The sequence below is a fragment of the Coenobita brevimanus genome, chromosome 62 (genome assembly GCF_032717465.1).
Source record: "Coenobita brevimanus isolate Jiangsu-jjx chromosome 62, ASM3271746v2, whole genome shotgun sequence".
Classification (NCBI taxonomy): domain Eukaryota; kingdom Metazoa; phylum Arthropoda; class Malacostraca; order Decapoda; family Coenobitidae; genus Coenobita; species Coenobita brevimanus.
Genome location: NC_137015.1, coordinates 2,712,188 through 2,725,859, shown reverse-complemented (window position 1 = coordinate 2,725,859; position 13,672 = coordinate 2,712,188). Strand labels below are relative to the sequence as shown.

Genomic DNA, 13,672 nt, shown 5'->3' with positions numbered 1-13,672 from the left:
AACAATAAATAACCATAAAAAATAAAGCAGGGAGATACATAATACAATTGCATGTGTATGAGTACTTATGAACCTAATTGGTACTAGGTTGGCCCATAATTCAGAAAGTTAGAACATGAAATTTGCCAATACTGTTTGCTCATGACAAAAGTATAGTAATCATTGGTGAAAAAGTGAACTCTGGTAGCAATCGAAGCACAGTACCAGTGTTTTTTTATCTTAAGTATTCTTTACAGGATACTTATTGACAGAGTCTGGGAAATAACAGAGGAATTAGTTGGAGAAGAACAGGGAGGCTTTAGGATGGGAAGAGGTTGTGTAGATCAGATATTCATTCTTAGATCTTTAGTGGAAAAGTTTTTAGAGAAGGGAAAGAAGTTGTATGCAGCCTTCATGGATTGGAGAAAGCATATGACAGGGTGGATTGACAAGGATTGTGAAAAATATTAAGAATGTATGGATTAGATGGGAAGTTGTTTAATGCTGTGAAGAGTATGTATGAGGGTGCTAAGGCTGCAGAGTGTGTGGATAGTAAACTGAGGAGTTTTTCTATTTGAAGGTTGGGTTGAAACAGGGATGTGTCATTTCTCCATGGTTGTTCAATCTGTATATGGATGGAGTTATAAAAGAGATACAAGGTAGGGCAGTGGATGTTGGAATGGCCCTAATGAGAGAGGGCAGTGTTTGGAAACTCCCTGTACTGTTGTTTGCAGATGAAACTGTGTTGTTAAGTGAACAAGAAGGGGAGCTGCAAGGCTTGGTGGACGAGTTTGGGAGAGTATGTAAGAAACGGAATCTAAAGGTGAATGTAGGGAAGAGTAAAGTTATGATCTTCAAAAGAGGTGAAATCAGTGAATGTACAATGAGGTTGGATGAGGATGAAATGGAAAATGTGAGTACGTTTAAGTACTTGGGTAGTGTGATGAGTAAGGTTGAAAGTTTGGAGAGTGAAGTGCTTGAAAGGATACAACAAGGAAGAAAGGTTGCTGGTTCCTTGAAGACAGTGATAAGAAACAGAAGTGAGCATTGAAGTGACAAAGTTATTACATGACAGTATTGTGATACCAACTCTAATGTATGGAATTGAAGCTTGGACGTTGTTGGAGGGACACAGATCAAGAGTGAGAGCAGTGGAAATGAGTTATTTGAGAGGAGCCTGTGGAGTCACATGGAGAGACAGACTGACAAATGAGGATGTGAAGGAACGTTGTGGTGTGGATTTGGATGTGATAGGAAGCGTTAGGAGAAACACATTGAGGTGGTTTGGCCATGTGGAGAGGATGGAGATTGAGAAACTGATGAGGAGAGTGTATGTGAGTGGGGTGGAGGGAGAGAGGGGAAGGCCAAGGATGAGATGGAGGGATGGAGTGGAGAGTTATATGAGAGAGGGGTGTGTGAATTGGGAGCAGGGCAGTGAAATGGGGGTGGGGGGACAGAGTGACGTGGAGGCGATTTGTTTGTGACCACCCCGTAAGGTGTCTGGCAATAGATAAATAGATTCTGTACAGTACAATATGTACAATGTTTGGTAGATAAAATCCACTAGCTGTAACTCAGCAGGCTTCCTAAAATGCATGTACCTCCAAAAGTTCCAAACATGAATGTTTGTGAGTTGGGTTGCAACTATACAGTCAATCTTAAAAACTTTGTGAGTAAACAGCATGTGTGTTTGTGTGCTGGAGTTGTGGATGATTGTGACAGCTTTTTGTAGTATAATTCTTTTATCTTAAATTGGCCTAAATACCAGTGTTTGCCTTGTAGCTTAGTCTCTGTAGCTTATTGGCAGAAAAAGACAATGCTTTGGCTTAGCTTCATGTCTATAGTACTTCTTCATGACTATGATCATGCAGGCAACCTTCCCAAGTTCAAACTTCTAAGCATGAAATGTGTCCAATGTTCAAGTGCATTAAACTAGCTGCCCAAACGTGGCTGTTTATGAATTTTACCATTTGTTTAAGTGATGCTCAGACAACATATAGCAATCCACATGCAGTCTTTGAATTAATTGCTGGCAGACAATGCATATGTGTTTCTCAGATTACACTAAAGCTGACAGTGCATATGTGTCTCAGACTGCACTAATTTGAAGTTTTAATTCTTGACAGTGGCTGCCAAAATTCAACCTATTGGTAGTTTTGAATGCAGTGTTCCAAGAATAGAAATATGTGAAATTTCCATTGTACAAAAAGTTGAAAGACAGTACATTTTAACATAAGTTAGACAAGGCTTTGCAACTTGTTCCCAAGAATCCATTTTGGTGTTGGACGTATAATATGTTACAGCAAAGTAATGGAAAGCTTTTTTAGTTTATGGTGAATTGGATTAGGGAGTTGTCTAATGAAAGTCATTACAAAGTTTTTTTTTTTTTTTTTTTTTTTTTTTTTCTGGGCAAAGGCTTCAGAGCCTATCCTCAGGGCATATCCTCAAGGCCCAGTAGTCCTCCTTCAACATCATATGTCACCACTTCGGCGCTAACACCCTCCATCCATATTGAATGCATGCTAGGGCTGTTTCATGCAGGACTGGTGTATTGGTATTAGCAAGGGTATTTTTACGACGTCAGCGGATCTTCTGGTAGATCAGTAAAGCCTACTTTTTTATGAAATTCAAATTCATAAACTGTTCCCTGCCCTAGCGAGGATTTGAACTGGGGTCTGTTAAGACTGCAGGCCACCTCTTTACTGATTGAGCCACTGCCTCCCTCAATTAAAAGTATTTTAAGAAAAGTAAAATTTCATTGTTGCTCTGATAAAGCTCCCTTGCCTTTTTCAGCCACTTTGATATGATTATTCAGGAAAACGGAATCAAGATATTTTGATTGAAAAGGAGACTTGGTGTCAATATGAATAGAAAGGCTGGTTGCATTTCATTCGTTTGTTTGGTCCTATTATAAAGGCTCCAGCATGCTTGAATGCATCAGCCTTAGTTACTCAATGGCGGCTGTCCATGCTGCTCAATAGATTGTATTTAAAAAAAAAAAAAAAATACTGGAGTACACTCTTCTAAAGTTCTCAGTAATTTATAAAATTTAAACACAGCTTCAACCCAAGGAGTTTGAACTTGGTAAAGTTGACTGTATTGTAGTCTCAGTCTGTTCTTGCAACTCTGTTTTCAGCATGGAATGATGGCAAATTTAGGCTAATTAAAAATAAAAGTTTAGGTAGTGTAAATGTGTATAATTCAGCTGTACTCTACCTTTTTGTTGGCTTCATAGGGCTGCAGTTCAAGCTGTTTTATGGTCCTGAAGGGCACAGATCTTAATAAGTCATGGTTTCCTTATGCTGATATTCGTTGTTTGTTTGTAAAGACTCCATCATGCATGCGTCGGCTTGGGTCACCTGACAACAACTTTCCACGCTGCTTGATTTCTTGCACCCTTTCTATCCCTGGTGTCACACTGATGTTGTCCCAGTCTGTTTTTGGTGAACCTGTCACAATAGGCATAGCACATTGCTGTTAGTTATTGAGTTTCAAGGCTCATAGGTGCATGGTTAGGTTGTACTTACAGGACATTTCACTAGACTTTCCCTTTCATTCATCTTTCCTAGTATTGCTTTAAGGATATTATATGGTAATTTTCATTTATAGTTCACAGCACTGACTTCGCAGTGGTTTTTGTCAACTTTCAACATATTTCCCATCGGTGAATTGTGATTAAGACAGTGCTGTGGCTCTACGCCCTTTTTGTAACTTTTCTTTTTGTGACCAGCACCATAAACTAGTGTTAATAGCTTGCACAGTAACAGCTGAAGAGTCACACTATCGTGACCATGAAATAGGATACAAAAACTCACACTGGCAGATGAAAAAAGATGTATTCCAAACAGTTTTGGCCACAGCTGTTGCCCTCTTTAGTGGATCTACAGTCCAAGAGTGGTACATACAAATGCTGAGAAGCTGCTTATATGCAGGGTGAGGACACCTTTTCCCAACCACACATGATGTGACCTCACCAGACTCCCTTTACTGTGTCCACGACCTGAGTGAGAGATTACAAGGGAAGGACCTTTCCACTAATCCTCTGATCACTGGATCTAATTTATACATTCCTTCATTATAGCTAAAATTATTATCTCTATACATACAGCTTCCACAATCCTACGTTTCTTGTAGTGGCAAGGTCCTTGCCGCCCCTTGTAATCCCTCACTCAGGTCGTGGACGGAGTAGAGGGAGAGTCTGGTGAGGTCACATCAGGTGTGGTTGGGAAAAGGTGTCCTCACCCTGCATATAAGCAGCTTCTCAGCATTTGTATGTACCACTCTTGGTCTGTAGATCCACTGAAGAGGACGACAGCTGTCGCCGAAACTGTTTGGAATACATCTTTTTTCGTCTGCCAGTGTGGGGTTTTGTATCCTTGCACAGTAACAGATTGTCAGAACAAGAGTACAGTATTTTACTGTAGCTTTGTTCTCATTCCATAACACTTCCCTTAATCACTAGCACCATTGGTTACAGGTCATTGTCAGATTAAAAATGTATTTTACTATAGGTCTGATCTCATTCCATAGCACTTCCAATAGTCACTAGCACCATATGTTACAGGTTGTGCCAGATTAAGAGTTTATGTCATTATAGGTTAGGTCTCATTCCATAACACTTTTAGTAGTCACTAGCACCATATGTTGCAAGTCATTGACAGAATAAGAAATATTTTCATTACTTTCATCATACCTTAGAGTTAATCTGTTGTCACAGCTTACCTTTCAAGATGGAGAGATGGCAGTTTTAGGCACAGTTACAGGGGAGAGCATAGATAAAGCCTTTCCATGCACCAGCACTTCACTCTGTGAGAGCCAACGGCCAAATGGTTTGCCTGGCTCATTGCAGACTCAGGTTTGAAGCTTCACTCATTCTTAGTTCCACGTCAGTGAAGCATAATCCCTGTATAAAATTGCCACTCTGAACAGGGATTCATCTTACTTGAAGCTTCAGATCAGTTTCACCAGCCAATATCTCTCTCCTTTCTACCTATCTCCATATTTAGGTGGGAATAAAGGTCAGAGTGATGATGATGATGATATTTATCCTGCCTTTTTACCCCCCCCCACTCTCCTTGACTTAGGTGGGGTTAGACCTATTTTCCCTCAGTGGATCTATTCCTCCATTTATCCACCTTTCCCCACACCTCTATCCCCCCCAGTGGTTTATTGTCCCCCAATGGGCCTACTTTCTCCAATGGACCCATTTTCCCCTAAGAACCCATTTTTCCTCATGGCCCTATTTCACCTTGTACCTTCTTTTCCCTTGGTCTTATTTTCACCCAGGGACCTATTTGTACTTGTGGACCTGTTTTTACCCAGGGACCTATTTTATTTCCACCCATGGACCTATTTTATTTCTTGAACCTATATTTCCTCATTAACCTATTTGTTTTCACTCGTGGACTCTGTCATCCATGGACCTATTTTATTATCACCAAAGGTCTTACTGTCATCCATGGACCTATTTTATTATCACCAAAGGTCTTACTGTCATCCATGGACCTATTTTATTATCACCAAAGGTCTTACTGTCATCCATGGACCTATTTTATTATCACCAAAGGTCTTACTGTCATCCATGGACCTATTTTATATTCACTCATGGATTTATTGTCACCCATGGACCTATTATCATCACTCATGGATTTATTGTCACCCATGGACCTATTTTATTATTGCTCATGGATTTGTCACCCATGGACCTATTTTATTATTACTCATGGATTTATTATCACCCATGGACCTATTTTATATTCACTCATGGATTTATTGTCACCCATGGACCTATTTTATTATCATTCATGGATTGTCACCCATGGACCTCCTTTCACCCTTTCATGTATTCCCTTTTTGGACTTATTTTCCATATAGACCTCTTCTCCCCATTGAGAGGCAACTGTATTTTCCGTGGACCTGTGTATATATATATATATATATATATATATATATATATTTTTCCTGACATTGGAACAGTGTTCTCCCTGTGGTCCATTTCCCTCAAGAACCCGCTCCTCCTTGTATCTCTCTCTCTCTCTCTCTCTCTCCCTCTCCCTCTCTCTCTCTCTCTCTCTCTCTCCAATATTGTGTACAGTGACAGTATTCTAAATAGGGCAGTAGCAATTTTACATAATCAAAGGCCATACATCTGTTTCCATGCCCCATGAAAGGAGAAAGATGGACTGCAAGAGGAAGATATCTTAAGCCTGCAGTTCACTAGGTTCACAGTTCAGATGAGCCTTGGATTGTAACTGCTACATCTGTACTACCCTCAGCATACATACCTGTGACCTCTTCAGCCAGTCACCCTCCCAATTCCTTTCAACATATCCAAACATACCAGTTTATATCTCATCCCTCATGGTACTTCTGCCAGCTCTTTCACAGCACACATTTTTCAGGTCTGTCACACCTTGAGACCCAACAGTTCTTCGTATGCTTTACTTGGCAAGGGATTTTCCTCTTGCAGCTTATTTCCCTTAGTCCATTGGCAGTGGAGCCTCCCTGTTGTATCAGTACCACCACATCAAGGCATCCCCCACCGACACTGGTTTACACTTCCCAGACCAACTCAGCTGATAGATGAAGGGGCTGGTTGTTTAAGAACTTAAAGTATTTTTGAATGATGGTATTGGGTGTTACATTTCATAGGTAATACTGAATGTTCATATGATTATTTGTTTATTTTCTTTACAATGATTTACAGAAGAATTGGATATTAAAGCTCCTTTGGTGCATATAAATGCTGATTTGGCAGTGTCACCAAGTTTTCAGTTCTAGATGTCTGAAAAAGGTGTGAAATATTGATACACATTGGTGACATGTTGTTGGGGTCCCAGGTTCATCTGTAAGATAGACACGGTGGACTGGAGGCCAAAACTGCCCTTCTCCTGTAGTCCACCATACTAATTCAGGGGATAGGGAAGTGGTTGAGGGATGTTAGTATAACCAGGCAGTGGCGCCAGCATGTTAAAGTATCCACTGATCATTGAGGTCTTACTGTACAAGATGTTAAAAACAAAAAAAAAAGCTGTCCTTATCTCATTCTAGTAGTTCAGTTACTCTTCTAGGAGCTGCCTAGCATGGGCCAACCGGCCTACTGCAGTTATCCTTTCTTCTTATGTTCTTAATGTGTGCAGGTCTGTAAGCATAGGATTCTATAGTGCATCATTATCATAAAATGTATATTATGTGTATAGGAGCTCTGTAAGCATTTGTTTGTAACCAGTGTATTATTTTTGAAGCATCTGTTGTTCATCATCATTATCATAAAATGTATATTATCATGGAAAGGGATGAATGAAGACGGGATGTGTGAAATCAGTGGTTATCAGTACTGTTTTTCATTAGGCTGCTTTGTAGTAGTAGTAGTAGTAGTTGTTCCCTAGGCAGTCTGGCCGAACAGCCCCGAGTCCCCTAGGAAGGCTATGGCTGAGGCTGGGCTTTCCCACAGAGCTCTCAAAGAGTGTATGTTGTGTTGTTGGCATAGGTGATTGTGTGCAATGCAGTGTTCCATAATGTGCTTAATAGTATGGGGTGCTGTGTTGCATCCTGGACAGGCATCAGCGACGGAGTCATCCAGCCTCTTGTGGTAGCTTAAGAGGGCTGGATGGTGCCCACATCTCAGCCTGGCCAGGTGGACCCTGTCCTCACGAGGAAGATAGGATTTAGAAGGGTGGATGTCAGGAGGCCGTGCATGCAGCTGTATGTTGTCTTTAAGTGACTGAATGGAGCGGCGAGTGATCTGAGTGTGGATGTGCTTCTGGAAGCTGGTCTGAGGTGGGCGAGGGGGGAGAGATGACATTATTTGTGTATGGTATCGTGTGCTGGGTGTTGTTTTGATGTTCCTTGTTGTGGGTGAATGTGCTGCCATGAAATATAGTGGATGTTGTGAGTTTGTGGAGGCTGCAGCAAGAAACTGGGTGCCTCTCATGTCTAGGTGATCCTTGACTTTGAGGACTTTGGTTTCTTGATGTAGGTGGTCTGTGGGTGTAGTAGCTGTGCAGCCTGTGATTATTTTTAGGGCCTTGTTCTGTATGGGTTGTAGTGTGTTTTGGTGAGGTTAGAAGCCCAGACAGGGCTTGCATAATTCATCACTGAATGTATGTATTGTTTGTATACTGTGGTGGTGGCTTCTTTGTTGTGTCCGAATGTTGTTTGGGCAAGTGACCTCAAAGCAGTGAGTCTTGGTGTTATTTTATTTTTAATGTTTATGATGTGTTGTTTAAATGACATTAATGTATTGTATGTTACACCAAGGATTTTGGGTGTGTGTGTGTGTGGTAGGGGAGTGTTGTTTATGGTGAGGTGTGGGATGTGACTGTGTTCTGCTGTCCAATTTGTGAGAAGAGTCACTGTAGATTTGGCTGAGGCTATTTTGAGCCTGTTTGTGGTGAACCATTTGTGTAGTCAGGTTTTAGACTTTGCTTGGTTACCAGTCAAATCAGACCTCTTTCCTGCAATCGTACTATAGAATCTCCATGGTTACAAGTCAAATCAAACTTCCGTGTTCAGCAATCAAGCTTTAGAATCTCCTTTGTTACTAGTCAGATCAAACTTGTGCTTCCTGCAATCAAGCTTCATGTTGTCATTGTTGAAATCTAAGTTAAATCCTCATCATCAGAGTGAGATTCATTGGAGATGGAGGTATTTAAGTAACATCACGGATTTCTTCCCTCCTTTTGTTTCTGTCATAAATTTCATGATACATTTCCTCTTTTTGCCTCATGTACTCTTTTTGAAATTTATCGAAGTAATGTCGTATTTCTTTAATTGTTATGGTTGGATGGAAGTAAAAGTGCAGTTTTAGGCCAAGTTAGATTGAAAGGAGCATATGACATTTTAACCCAGCCATTGAGTTGCGTTTGATCCCAGGAGGAAGCCAGCTCAACTCAATGCCGGTCCCAAGCCCGGATAAATTGGGGAGGGTTGGTGTCAGGACTGGGTATCCGGCCATAAAAATTTGCCAAACCCTGACATGGTATGGTTCATTGCCATATCGTTTAGCGTACTGAATATCAGGTGTTTTCACTGGCTAAATTGAGTAAATGTCCCCCCGTTCCCTCCCTCTTGTCTCTCTCACTGTCTCTCTTCGTGTGAAGTCTGGGTGGATGGGTACTTAGAATAGTCCACACATACACACCCCGCCAGTTTCTGTCAATTTGATGTCGTTTCGCCATATGTGTGGTAGTTGTGTGGGGATGGGCATCTTACGAGGGGGTCGCTAAGAAGGGGTCTTAAATGTGATGCCCTGGCCCTAGGGTGTACCGTGCGAACCCACAACAGGCACGTAAGGTGAACGGCGAGATGTCTCAAAGGCGGGACGTTCCGGCCATCACATGCACTCGGCCCTTGCGTGTGACAATCACGTGGTTGCTTATTTTTTATTTTTTTCAATTGAATAACGTCTTTTCAATTTTGATTTTAATAGTTTTTATCCAAAATGTTTATTATATGCTGTGTGGGTGTTGGATGTACCTGAGAGGACGCTTTTGAGGCCATAACCCTTGGGCACAACAAACAATCAGGTTATATGCCATTTTCACCCTGCCTGCCACCATATCTGTGAGGTCATCAACATCTGTAGCATTGATGTCATCACTGATGGTGTTGGACTTGTTGAACTGAGTATAGTCTGGGCCGATGTGTTGCTCATTAATCAGGGCACCAGCACTTATCTGAATGTCACACGTGGGACGCTGATACATATTTCACATCCTCTCAGTCTTCACGCACCACTGCCTTGGTAGGCAAGAACCCCAACCTCGTGTCATGATTTAGATCTGTTTTGGCCCCTTCTACATGCAGCACCTGAATATTCTACATCATAATCCTAGGGTGCCTCCATTCTGCTAGGTTTCTAAATGGGTATAATTTGTTTTATATAATATAAAACATCCTATATCCTACTCATATTATGTCACCAAACAATAAGGTTTCGAAATTGGATGAACTTTTCTATATTAGAAAAGTAAGATGTCACCAAAATGTCACCAAGCTACATTTTACAATAGTATCTGCGCAGAGGCCGTGATATGGCTGGCTTGATTCGTTAGCTAAACCTCTTTTTGATGTAGATTAGTTGGGTAGAAGGTGCCGCGTGTGTGCGATCGTTTGCGTGACCGGAAATTTGTTTGTGGCTGGCATTTGATCCTGTTCACGGCGTGAGCTCATTATTCCGCGCACACCAGCTCCTGTTCTTGGTGTGTTTTCTTTGTCACGCACACCAGCTCCTGTTCTTGGTGTGTTTTCTTTGTCACGCACACCAGCTCCTGTTCTTGGTGTGTTTTCTTTGTCACGCACACCAGTTCCTGTTGGTGTGTTTTCTCCTCACGGATACCAGTTCCTGTTGGTGTGTTTTCTCCTCACGCACACCAGTTCCTGTTAGTGTGTTGTCTCCTTTTCACACACACACACCAGTTCCTGTTGGTGTGTTTTTTCCTTGTCACATCAGTTTCTCTGGGTGTGTTTTCTCCTCGCACACCAGTTCCTATTAGTATGTTTTCTCCTCACACACACCAGTTTCTGTTCTTGGTGTGTTCTAAAGAAGATCAAGACCAAGATGAAGATCAAGAAGAAATTGAAAGCTATATTTAATGCCTCCAGTTTGAAACGTTTCTCCTAAAATCAAATATTTACTGCCATCAGTCAACACAGAGACAGACTATCATGCAAAACTATAAGGCCTATGCAGTGATGATGATGGCAGCATGTCCAATGGTAGGGTGGTTGGGACGGGCATGGTGTGGGTCCGAGCAGCTTACCTCCTCGTGGTGGACCTGGGTAGAGTGATCTTCATGTATGTATTGTTGCTTTGGCTCCAGGTTCATTAGAAATATGAACCCTGTGGAGTGCAGCCTGAAATTGCTCTCCTGCATCCCACAACCCTTGTTTGGGTGATGAGTCAAGGTATGTTGAAATTATCCAGCAGCCCACAACCTTTGTTTGGGAGAGAAGAATTGAGGGATGTTAAATTTGTCCTACATCCCATGACTCTTGTTTGGGAGATAAGAGTCAAGGGATGTTTAAATTGTCCTCCTGTAGCCCACAACCTTTGTTTGGGAGATGAATCAAGGGATGATTGTGTAGGTGGGCAGTAGAAGCACCCAGTTATCATCTGCCAACACATGAAGGCATCCCTCTCCACGACCATATATTAGAGCAACTAGACGCACATGAATGAAGATCACTCTAGCTGAAAGCTGCAGTTTATTGACAGACTTTGTCTAGCAACACAAAATTACTTAGTGGCATCAAAATATGGTTCTTGGCATTAAAATATATGCTTGGTGACATTACAGTATATGCCTGGTGACAGAGAGGTTCTTAGTGACAGGTAGAGAGGTTTGGTGACATTATTAAGAGGTTTGGTGACATAAAACTTGGTGACATTACTTAGAGGTTTAGTGATGAGGTACTTGGATTACTTTGTGGTTTGGTGACATCTTAAATCTTAAAATAATGGTGACATCCTAAAGCAAATCAGTTTCATTTAATATATATAATATATATATATATATATATATATATATATATATATATATATATATAAATGATTTCACCCCACCATTCAACAAAGCATAGTGTAATAATATTGTATTTTATGTAATAATATTTTATATGTAAATGCTTGAGACGAACTTTTATAGGGCTGTATGAAGGTAGTATTTTCTCATTATACCTTACATTGCTTCTTTTTGATGTTTTCTGTTATACCACAAGGCCAATATTATGCTTGTTATATTTTTGAGGTATATTTTGTCTTGTTATACCACATACATGCTTCTGGTATATTTCCCGTTATGCCACAAGTCTGGTTTTATGCTTGGTATATTTTCTGATATATGTTGCCTTGTTATACCTCATATTGCTTATTTTGTTGTATTTCCTGTTATACCACAAGTCCAGTATTATGCTTGTTATTTTTTTCAGATATGTTTTTTCCTATACCTCATATCACTTCTTTTGGTATATTTATACCACAAGTCTGGTATTATGCATGTTATATTTTTCAGATATATTTTATCTCCTACCTTAAATAGCTTCTTTTGATATATTTCCTGTTATACCACGAATTCAGTCTCATGTACGTAGCTGTGTGTGGATTATTTATCTATATTATGGACAAAATTTGCAGTGCTTGCTGCATTGCAACTCTAAATTTCTGGCTTTGTGTAGGTTGGCTGTTATGACTGTGTAGGCTATGCTGTTTTGAAATCTGAAGTGTTTGCTAAGAGTATTATTCAGACCTGTGGAATATACAGGATGCAACTCTGACAGAATGTGTTAATTGGGAGAAGAATTTAGAAAAGTTGTAAAATGCATACTGTAGCCATTCTCCTAGATGTTTTGTTGAGTTTTATGTTCAAAGGTTGTTTGTGTTATGACTGTGTGGTACCTGGTGTGAAAAAGTGTGTTGTGGTGTGAGAGGTTGCATTGCAGTTTATGCATACTGAATTTTCTTAGTTGTATTTTGTGTTGGTGTTGTAGCAGGGAAGGGTAGTGACTGTGTTGCATTCTGGTTAAACGTAGTCTTGTCTTTCGGGGTTGGGTAGTTTCTTAGGGGTGTTGTTTGGTGGAGGTTTGTGAAGGATGTTATTTGGTTGAAGGTTTTAGATGGCTCTGTGTGTGTGTGTGTGTGTGTGTGTGTGTGTGTGTGTGTGTGTGTGTGTGTGTGAAATATAGTGCTGGGTGGAGAAAGAGGAATGTCGGTGAAGCAATTTGTATAGTGTTTGGTGGTTTTCCTCTTTGTTTCTCCGTGGTGGAAGGTGATGCAACATACAGTTGCAGGATTGAGAAGTGTTAACCTGAAATGATGAACTGTCTCTCTCATAATTATGGTCCTTGTATGGGAGGACTTTTGTTTTTAATAGAAGTGATGTGCGTTTATGGCCTTTTGCATCCAGTCATTATTCCAAAGGCTGTGGTTTGTGTTGTCTTAAGCTTTTCCATTTTTGTGCCATTTAAATGGGGGGCTCATCTTGTGCCAGTGTAAGTCACTGTTCTAATGAATTGTTCATAGAATGTTTTCAAGATTCACTCTCATCTTAAATGGGACCAACTGCTTAGCCCCAGACTCCTATGCTCGTCATGGGACAATGTAGGATTGGATGATGGATGGATGTTTTCAAGACACTGAGTTTATGATATGTCTTTGCTCTGATGTTATCTGTTTATTAAGAAAAGATCATGTGTGCCCTTAGTAGATCTTAGAATTTTAGGTGTCTTTCCAGTGGGAGTGGTTGGTTGAGTAGAGTAACATGAGGGTGTGTTTGAGGTGTTTGTCTGGATTTGGGTGATGGTTTATTTGCTTCGTGTAGCAGTCATTTTATGTAAGCCTGTGTTAGAGTGAGTGTATCATAGGTACTGTTGGGGATTATCTGCTAACTGTTGAGTTTGTGTTATGAAACAGTTGCTACGTTATTGGGACTGAATAGGGAAGTTGTAAGAGATCCAGCAGCATGGAGAGCTGACATTAGGTGCCCAAGGCTGACACATGCAAGCTTGTTGGACCCTTTATATCTGAGACAATTTATTTTTTATTTCATTATTTTTTAGATGGTGAAAAAATATGCTTGAATGAGTGAAAGTGAGAGGAGGTATTGTAGGTCAAGAATGTGGATGGATATGATGAACGAGCACTGTTTACAAAAACAGTTAAAGATGGTGGGGCTAGGAAGTGGACTGGGTTGAG

General features: G+C 40.7%; 1 protein-coding gene across 1 annotated transcript in view; it reads right to left on the bottom strand.

The window, feature by feature from the left end:
• LOC145404086 (uncharacterized) overlaps positions 1 to 9,473 on the bottom strand; it is a 201,806-nt gene extending 192,333 nt beyond the window's left edge. Inside the window, exon 1 of the mRNA XM_080275693.1 lies at positions 9,467 to 9,473. The gene's annotated coding sequence lies outside the window, so the exon portion shown is untranslated. The remainder of the gene's footprint in view (positions 1 to 9,466) is intronic.
• Between the last annotated feature and the right edge of the window lie 4,199 nt (positions 9,474 to 13,672).